Source organism: Amphibalanus amphitrite, unplaced genomic scaffold (genome assembly GCF_019059575.1).
Source record: "Amphibalanus amphitrite isolate SeventyFive unplaced genomic scaffold, NRLGWU_Aamphi_draft 001970F_arrow, whole genome shotgun sequence".
NCBI classification, from domain to species: domain Eukaryota; kingdom Metazoa; phylum Arthropoda; class Thecostraca; order Balanomorpha; family Balanidae; genus Amphibalanus; species Amphibalanus amphitrite.
Genome location: NW_024883463.1, coordinates 74,758 through 84,323, shown reverse-complemented (window position 1 = coordinate 84,323; position 9,566 = coordinate 74,758). Strand labels below are relative to the sequence as shown.

The 9,566-nt window shown below is 56.4% G+C and overlaps 1 long non-coding RNA gene across 1 annotated transcript; it reads left to right on the top strand.

Annotated features, from left to right (window-relative positions):
* The first annotated feature begins 2,025 nt into the window (after nucleotides 1-2,025).
* LOC122375965 lies at nucleotides 2,026-9,506 on the top strand. The gene is made up of 4 exons (XR_006255491.1): nucleotides 2,026-2,115; nucleotides 2,965-2,992; nucleotides 3,487-3,558; nucleotides 9,482-9,506. It is a non-coding gene; the product is annotated as an uncharacterized LOC122375965 (long non-coding RNA).
* The last annotated feature ends 60 nt before the right edge of the window (nucleotides 9,507-9,566 follow it).

The window sequence follows — 9,566 nt, the reverse complement described above, 5'->3', positions numbered from 1 at the left end:
GGTGACGGTTGTTTGTGGAGGTGGCCGGATCTGCCCACCAGAGCCCCGGACAGGAAGGGTGGCCTCACACCGGCCTGGCCTCAACTGGACGCGCCAGTCTACAAATAACACTGGGTCTGCACCAAGGCTAGCGGGCGTGTGTAGCGGCCCGGACGATCCTATAAACTACCGCCAGCGGCCGCACCAAGGCTGTGCGATGATACCGTTCGTCAGATACGGCCGGCACCACGTATCTCTGCTGGCTAGATAATATTTAATCGTCAACTGCAAATTCATGCATACAAATCTGAGCGCCAGCCACAGCGGTGAGCGCCATGGCTGAGCGGACTTCGTTGGGTATGCATCAGGAGCCGTGGGAGGCATTAGCAGGGTCCCCGGCGCACCGAACCAGCGGGGCGAGCTCTTTGTGCGCGCGAGGATGTGACGCACACACATGCATACCGTATGGCAGCGAGCTTATACCACCAGCGGCCCACGTCGTTTCTATTTATAGCCCGACCTTTGCAGATACCATTTTAGTATGCGCGGGATTCTCAGTATCAATTTTGCGCATTGAAGTCAGGTGGCCCACGCAGGGGTAATCTGACGCTGCGTAGTCAGCCCGCGCGGCTGCCGTGGGTACCGATGGGGGCGATACGTCCGGCTGTCGCGGGCGCCGTTACGTTGGACTGCCGTGGGGGCCGCTGCATTCTATTTCCATGGGTGTCGGACTCGGTACAATGGACTGCCAGTGCACCGCGACCGCTCATGCCATGGGGTGCCGGTTAATCAGGCTGCCACTGCATCGCTCAGAAATTGACACGGCCTGGCGGTAATTAACCGGACGCTGATGAGTCACGAACTTTGTGTGAGTTGTATTGACGATGACGTCACCGACAGCTGCTAACGCTCACCCTCTCACTCCCCCTCCCTCCCCTGCCTTCGGACCAGGTGCCGGTGTCACGCCTGCACAGTAATGCAAAAGGCACACGGTACGACAATGCACGTCTCTTCACGCGGGCAAAAGAGCTGTTGCGTATTAGGCATGATGAGATGCCAGCTTATTGTTCAAGTTTACGTTCAAAACTTTCATTGCAATGAAATTGCTTTACTACTGAAAGATAAACACGCGTTAATGTTCGAATGACATCTAGGGCTACATCTTTGAATGCCTGGCGTATAGAAAAGTGACGGTTGAATGAAATTATAAACGGGACGTTTATCGTACAATATGGAAAGAGCACCTAATTCAAATAGAATGTACCTTAAAATGCGTCCATGTTATCGGACTATGTGTATAAAACTGACGTGTATTGCGTTGTGCATGGATCCTGGAGCAGCGGGAGTGTTTATTTTTCCGGCCGACCGATCGCTGACATTAAGCTTTGCGGCACCGGCCACGCCAGAATGCATATTAGTGTGGACGTTATCGATGGGCTCGCGTTTGTCGCGGCGCGTCCGCCGGCCGGCTCTGTGGTCATTCATAGCGTGCCGGCCGACCGTGGCGGGACGTTTCTAATTGAATGGGGAATGCCCTGTCAGGTCGACACGCGACACCAACAGGCGAGCCGGGCCGCTTTTACGGCGCCCCTGACGTGCGCTGGCCGACATACGCTGCTGCGCAAATGTCGCAGCTGCGGCACGCGTCTGCCGCGCCGGTTTCGTCACTGTTGACAGAGAGACGCAGAATCAAGGCTACAGAGCTCCGGCGCAGAAAAGACTGGCCAAATTTATTTGACTGGCGCGGGATCGGACCGACAGACGCGCATGCATTTTGGCTAATGCTGATCAAAACTCCGCGATGCCGTCTTCTGTCTCTGTCTCCGTCTGATAGGCTTTTTCGTCATCTGACCGAGCTGATGAGCGACGATCCCCTTGATGCTCGTGTGTCTGATAGTTGCAGGAATGTCTATGTTAGATTTAACCCTACGCCAATATTTTAACTGATATCGTTGTGTACTCGTATGTGGCGGACTAACATAGTTCTTTCCTTCCATTCAGCGATGCCTATACACGATGATCTAACGTGGTTCTCTCCTTCCATTTCAGGGACGTCTATGTCGTAGAAGTAACCACCGAGAGTCAGAGCTTCTGGAACAGCCGCGTGACGGTCAACCTGCTGCCGATGCCGGACAGGTAGGTCCCTCTCAGTCTGACACAGACTTGAAACATCCGTGAACCGCTGGACTGAACCTCGCGGTACCGCGCATCCCGCTGGGACGCTGTCAGCGGGACGTCAGAGAGATGAAGAAATGGCGACACGGCAGGAGCGTGGGCTGGGACCGGCCGGCTAGGTTAAGGAGGCAGCGATTATGCCCGTCATGTTTGTGGTCGCCACCGCCGAGCGTTGCACCGGCCTGTGGTCGACCAGCTGTGGTCGTGCCGCCGTGTTTGTGGTCGTATTCGCGATATGTCCCTAATCTCTTTTTCTCAAGAGGTGATGAATATTGATTGCAGATTGTTACGGTGCACCATTGGAATGTCAATCCATTATTATGTTATATTTAGACCTTTGTTTAGTGGTTCTTCTGGGTACTTGTTACGTCCCAATGCCTTCTTTCTCGGTCCGACCTCCCCAGAGCTCCGTCTACTTAGTCCCCTCCCCGCCTCTTCAGCAGAGGAGCTCTATTCTCCAGTCCTGGTGGCTTTGTGAACTTCACCGTTGAGTGTTTTAACTGGTCCAGTCCGGGAGCATCAGCTGGCCCACCCAGCTAATGGGATTATGTCTGTGTGGCTCCGGTATATATCGGCGACCGCGACAGTTGGAGGTCTTCTCTGACCTGTCACCGGTCAGCGGGGCCGCTATTGACCCTGACAACATGACCTTTCGCTTTCTGGACAGTCCCAATGCAATGCATTCATGGAATCCTAACAAAACAACAGACGGTCCCTGCTGTCCCCCCCCCCCCCGACATCACTGAACTCTCTTTGTACCTCTTTTGATTCGCATCGCTCATCAACTGACAAATCCCTTTTCTGTTTCAGAAAATCGACCGCCGGCAATTTAACCTTGGTAAGTGGCTCTCTGCGTGCGGTTTCTATTTTATCGCTGCGGTGACCGCTGTCAGAGATAGAGGCGACGAACTGCGTCGTTCTGTCGGGTCGGGTCGTCTCGCCACTCGGACATATTGCGTGTCGGTTTGGGTGGGTGGATGGGCGGCGCGGTCCGATCAGCTCCGGGGCCGCCCAATCAGTCATTGCAGACATATCTGGTCTGACCGGGTCGTAAACGGCTGCACTGGAGACTGCGGAGCGACGCTCTGCAGCGCGCAGGTGCTGCCGGGATAGGCGAATCTGCCACACGTTTGGTTTGTTGAGCGTTGCTAGAAAGAGATAAAGTGTACTTAACTATATCTTTCGTATTGTATCACAGTCGGTAACAACGCTTTATCGCTGTCCTTTGATCACAAGGTCTGTGGTCGCGCACCAAAGTGACGAGTGCTTTGGGGTATCCCACCAGATTCCCGTCAAATGTGATTTGTTACGGTTAAATGTGTTTGTTTTCAGATTTTGAAGTCGGCCGTGCCGGTGACCTGGGAGCTGGCTTCGGATGGCTTCTCCGGGGATCTGCTCGTTCTGGTGAGTACTGTGACGTCAGACATGCCCTTTGATACGGAAACCCCCGTTCGGCGTCCTGCAACAGAGCGTCTCTCGGCCTTTTTCAGACGGTTCCAGCGATTTGCCCGGCTCAGGCTCGGTTCACAGGGCTCGGTGTCAGATCGGATGGGCGGTGGCGACAGTTGGATACGGGTGGTCGGGCGCTGCTGCCAACCAAACGCGGTCAATCAGCGGGGGCCGCAGGCGGGAGGGCCATCCCCTGCAACCTCGGCACAACAGACGTAGCGATCGCCGCTGAAATCAATGAAAATGACTGCAACATGTCTGGGGATTTTTGCTGAACTCCAGTCCTCATGGATGAAATTTTAGGCGTTCCGATTCGATAATTAGCAACTGTAATGTAAACTTAATTAAATATTAATTTCAACAGCACTGATTCCTTATTAAAACATGAGATATTCGATTGTCGCCATTTTGATTTTACATTACAAGTCTGACCGCTCATTCCGTCTCAGTCTGGCTGATGGCCATCGGCCGTTCGCCTGGCTGTTAGGCTGACCCGCCGGGCTCGACTGCGCTGCGGAGCCCGGCTCGCTCATTGTCATGGATCGGGCGCAGGCGCGGCCTCCCGCGCTGCCCGGCTCGGCCCGCCGATCAGTGCACGGTTTCGCGGCCGGCACCAGGAATGCGCCGTCGAACGCTGACATGCATTCCGATACGCTGAAGTCAGCGCCGTTATGTGATGGCGGCCGGTCGGCAGCCGGTTCTCGGCTACATAAACGGTACAGAAGGCTGCGGCAGAGATCAGCGGCCGACCGCCGCGCCGCCGAGCCGGAGTATTGACGGCTTGAGTGAGAGCTGCTGTATATCGTTGCTGGAGCTCGTGCTGTCAGTGGAGAATATGGCTCATTGGCAGAAAGTCGTCGAGCAATTTTACTGTCTCTTGTAGCTGGGAAGCGGGGAGGGGGGATGGGCGGGAGGCCATGCGAAGACAGGCCATCCCAGAATGAATGACAGGCAGCGGCTGCTCGGTAGCTCGGCCGGCGCTCGGCGCTACCGCAAAGCCTTGACTCTGGATAATGTTTGAAAATGTACTGAAAGCTGCTCCGCTAAATCAAACAAGTATGTATTGAGTATTGCTATAATGTTTCAAATTAGCAGCCAACTCGTTAGTTATCTGAAGAAACTCAGCCCGGCCTTTGAGTCGGCGGAGCGCTGACTTGCGCTCTCGCCGCCCGCGGTGATCGTCCAACCTCAGCTCACAGTTGGCAGGAGAGTTGCGGGTTCGCGGTCGCCTCGCCCTTTGCAGCGTTGATTTCTGCCAGCTGGCGCCTGCAGAGCGGCGTCGGAGCAGGTTGAACAGCTCAGTCATCGGGTCACTGCAGGGAGGCATTCAGAGCAGTGATCTGCGCGTCAAATGGCAGTGCCCGCCGGCTGCTCGCTCTGGAGAGAGCAACCCTGGCTCAGCCCGGTAGAGGAGGGAGGGAGGAGGCGCCCGCGGCGGCTGCATACCTCTGCACCATTGCTACCGAGCGATTGGTGCCAACGGAGCGGCGGAAAATTTACTCCGCGAATATTAGGGAAGTCCGCGTGGACCATGGAACTCACAACTCGCCGTGCGCTGGAGTGTCCGCATTGGCCGTCCCGCAGCGGACTCCGCCCCGGTGCGGTCAGGCGGAGTCCGTTCCGCCGGTGAGTTTCGCGAGCCCATTTCTCGCTGGCCAGCCCGGCCGGTGCAGTGGGAGCACCGGTCGCCGCCGGGGCCACGGTGACGCTGCACTGAGCGCGCCGCACCGGCAATTAAGGCCACCGCAATCGTGTTTGGTGCCTCTGCAGAGCGCCTGGTGAGCTGTGAGGTCGCGCCGGCCTCGCGCGCAGTGTTTATTTATCCGCCTAGTAACGGGATGAACACCAGATTGGGGGACGTGTATGACAGTGCAGCTCCAGATGCACACACAGATGATGAATTCATGGCGCTCTGACAATGCACGGTCGGTTTTATGGCGTGCTCAGATGGCGGCGGTCCGGCGGACGGCGCTGCTCTGTATACGGCCGTGGTCGCCACCCGTGTAGCACTGTAGATGGCCGATTGTGTCTGCAGAGGGTCGGTAGGTGAGGCGACCGTGATGTAGGTCCGACTCTGCGAGAACCTCACCGGTCCACACCGGCTCATCAGACCGCACTGGACCGTGCCGGCTTGGACCACTACGGGCCGAGCCTGTTCATTTGACCACATTAGACCAGAATGGCTCATGGACTGTGGCTGGCAACACCGGAGATGGTGCTTAGTTCACGGCCTGTGGACTGTGGAGTCGAATCCATGGGAAGCGGGATCCGAGTCACAGACCGCTTCTGACCGCCGTCCGGCGCTCAGACTCAGCTGATGGGGCGTGTGTGGCGTGCTATCCCACACGGCACGGGCCGATTTGTATCTGCCATACCCCGTGCACCCGCGGGAACCCGGCTGACCAGCTCGGTCTAGCCCCGGCCGCGGACCATACGTCCCCGCATGACTCGGGTGTTCTTTTCACTCTGGGCTTCTATAAATCAACAGTTACGGACCCAATTCATGTTTGTGATTGCAGTGCAGGATGAATGTCAGGAGCATTGCTGGAACTGCGGAAAGCTCTGCTACATTCATGCACAAACCTAAGCAATGAGTTGGGTGTCATGGGCCAATTGATTCATTTGACTGTGTGCTTTCTACCCCATTTGTATCAATGGGCGCTCACAGCGCTTACCTAGTGAAAGGCAAATCCAGTAACATTCATATATCTATGTTCTGATGCTCATGATCACTAATTTGTTGTCACTTGACACATTGGGTTGTGACACTTCAATTGCTTAGCTATAAAAATCGGTTCTGCATTGTGGCCCGACCGTCACCCGTTGCCTTGTGGCATCAGTGGTGTGCTATCCCTTCCACTCCATCGCTGACGCCGCTCTCTCTCTCTCTCTCTCTCCTTCTCTCTCTCTCTCTCTCTCTCTCTCTCTCTCTCTCTCTCTCTCTCTCTCTCTCCGTGCCGGGTCACGCAGCGGTCTCCAGCTGGGTCGGCGCGGCTCTCAGTGATCTCTCATTAGCGGCGCGGTGATAGGAATTAGTTTGTATTCGTATGGGACGACCGGCGGCCGATCGCCGGCATGCATGGACTGCCGTCTATGCCGTTATATAACGCTGCAGTTTGACGTGGGCAGCGTTCAAGGCCGCTGGGAGGAGGGCTGACAACAGATGCCGTATGATCTCCAGACAGACCTCTGCGATAGGAGAGACAGGAGGTCCTGCAGTGGTCGTTTTATACTAATTGGCCGGTGACCATTACGCAATGGCCAGGGTGCCCTGTCAAAGTTGCTCAGTATTGATGCGTGCCTGGCATTATGTCTGAACCCGTCACTGACATGGTTCCACTCTTTTTTTAGCTTCATTCATGTCCGAGAAGCCTTTCCTTTTTTATTTAGATACACTGTGCAGCCATCACAAATAACGAAATGAAAAGCACCCGTTTAGTGAGCCATAAACGTAAAACGTTGACCGTGACAAGATTGAACGAAAGGGGAACTTGAAAAGAGATAAACTTTAATATTAAAACTAAGAAATGGATGCACTGTTTGGCAACACAGCAATGATCATGGCATAGCGGCTTCATAAAGCGAAAAGGGCCATCAAGTTTTAGTGGAAGACACTCAAAGCACCGAGGAAATAAAGCATAAAACCCTAGAACTACAATCATAATAGAAATAAATTATTCAACCAAACACGCTCGCTGCGTAAACTGACCCACACATCTCTCGCTGCATGAGCCTCACTACCTCTCCAAGTCGGCTATGTGCGCGTTACCTGCAGAGGCCACGGCAGCAGCGGCGCTGGGCGCTGGCTCTGATGAGGTTCCTGCAGCGGACCCCGCCCCTCTGTGAGCGGCTCATCAGGACCCGCGGCACACACGGACTGGTGCGGAGCCTGCCGAGCTGGCCAGGTGTCCAGTCGGAGCCGGACGTGCCGCCGATCGGCAATCAGCGGTCACGGTCAGCGGTGACAGGTCAGAAGTGACCGATCAACGTTCAATTACGGTCAGTCAGCAGGTAGTTACGACCGACTATGCAATCAGTCAGCGCGGGCCGGTCAGCGATCAGTGACGACCGATCAGTGGTCAGAAGTCAGCGGCCATTAACGACTGGTCAGCTGTCAGTGGTTATCGATCAGCGCCGATCTGTCAGCCGTCAGCGGTCAACGGTGACCTGTCAGCGGGGCTAGTACGCGGCTCACCGCTGACTGCTGAGAGCTCGTCGGCAGTCAGCGGCGCCGGTCGGAGAATGGCGCCGCCTGGAGATGGCGCATGCCTTCGTCTTACGGTGCCGGAATGTTCAAGGTCAATTTATGGACGTGTATGCAAATGGGCGGCCGGGCCGTTGACCCGTGCTGGCCGGCGGCTGGGCCGGGCCGTGCAGCGCTGCCGTGGCCGCGGGCGGCGGACGTACTCGGGCCGCTGATACAGCCCGATCGGACCGGCGCGGCGGGGGCGGGGGCGGGCCGCGCCCGCAGTGTTCCCGGTACCGGCGGCGCAGACCGAGTTCACTGTTCAATTACCGCACCGGATGTGGCGCCGCCGCCGCGCCGGAGAAGCTCCGGCTGGAAGCCCTCAGCCCGCGTCCTGCTGCTGGGACACGTCTTCGAACGGCGCTTCCCGTATCACCGCTTCGGCGAATTTGGCGGCGCCCGTTTGGACGTTGCGTCATACAATTCATGAGGGCAAGAGCGTCCCATTTGTAGTCACCCCGCCGCACGGGGTGCACTTCCTTACCACTGGTGCTTTTAGCCTTTTCATGAATGCGTAATCTCGCCGCGATTGAGTGCCGCTTCTGTGAAATTATGTTTGCGAATTGACCCGTCTCCCGCGGTGGTCGGACGGGCGGACGGCATTTTTGGCGTGTCTGCGACGAGCCGACCGCGCCACGGTCGCCATATTTGTCTCGCGTGGCGGCGTGTCGCGCCCGACACGGCGGTGGTGACGGCGTGGCCGGGCCGTTCCGTCCGTGTCGCCGCCGTTGTGTGGCCCTGTCGATCGCACGGTCGTGCCGCCGCCACAGCACTGCTAATGGTCCAGCCACCTGGCTGTCGGGGGGCTGCAGCCGCCGGCAGGAATACCTACCGCCGACCAACAGGGGGGGGGGGGAGCAGGTCCTCAATTGGATCCAACTCGACCAACTCGGCTCGGTATTAGCCAATTTACACCGACCAACGGCGTGATTGGGAGATTTATGACAAATGCCGGTTATCACAATGCCATCATTTTATTATCACTCCTGGGCTGTGAGTACCGAGTATTGAGCAATCACTTCCTTCTTGCCAGAGTGAAACTAGTTGGCAACAAGATCTCCAAAAATATGACAGATTTATCTTCAGCGTTTGAAACATGACACGATTCCCGGATCAATGCATCGCACACTTATGACCAATCACGTAGCCATGAGCTTTCCCAGAATTGTAACAGAGGTAATAACGTTTACCTGAGTTGTTACTCTCGCGACTCGCTCGGTGCACTGCCTGTTGACCCTCACCCATGACCTGTGACCCTGATCGTGACATGCACCGGTGGACCCATAGACCGTGTACCATGACCTTCGCTTTCATTTCCGACTAGTGACCTGTGATCCTCACCTGTGCCCTGAAACCCGACTATGACCTCTGACCCTCACCGCTGACCCGTATCCCTTACTCTTTATCTTGGCTGGGTCATCTGACCTCTCGCTGACCTGTGACCCTCCTGCTGACCTCCGTACCTGCCGCTGACCTATTTCCGTCACTCCTAACTATTGACCTTTGTCCCTCCCGCTGACATGTGTCCCTCACTCTTGACGGTTGACCTCTAACCCTCCCGCTGACCTGTGTCCCTCACTCCTGACCGTTAACCTCTGACCTCCCTCTGACCTCTCATGTGACCTCTGGCAGACGGAGCGGCCGGTGAAGGAGACCCTCGGCTCCGATGTCGCCGTGGATACCCGCTTCACCCGTCTGCCGGGCTCGTTCACTGCGC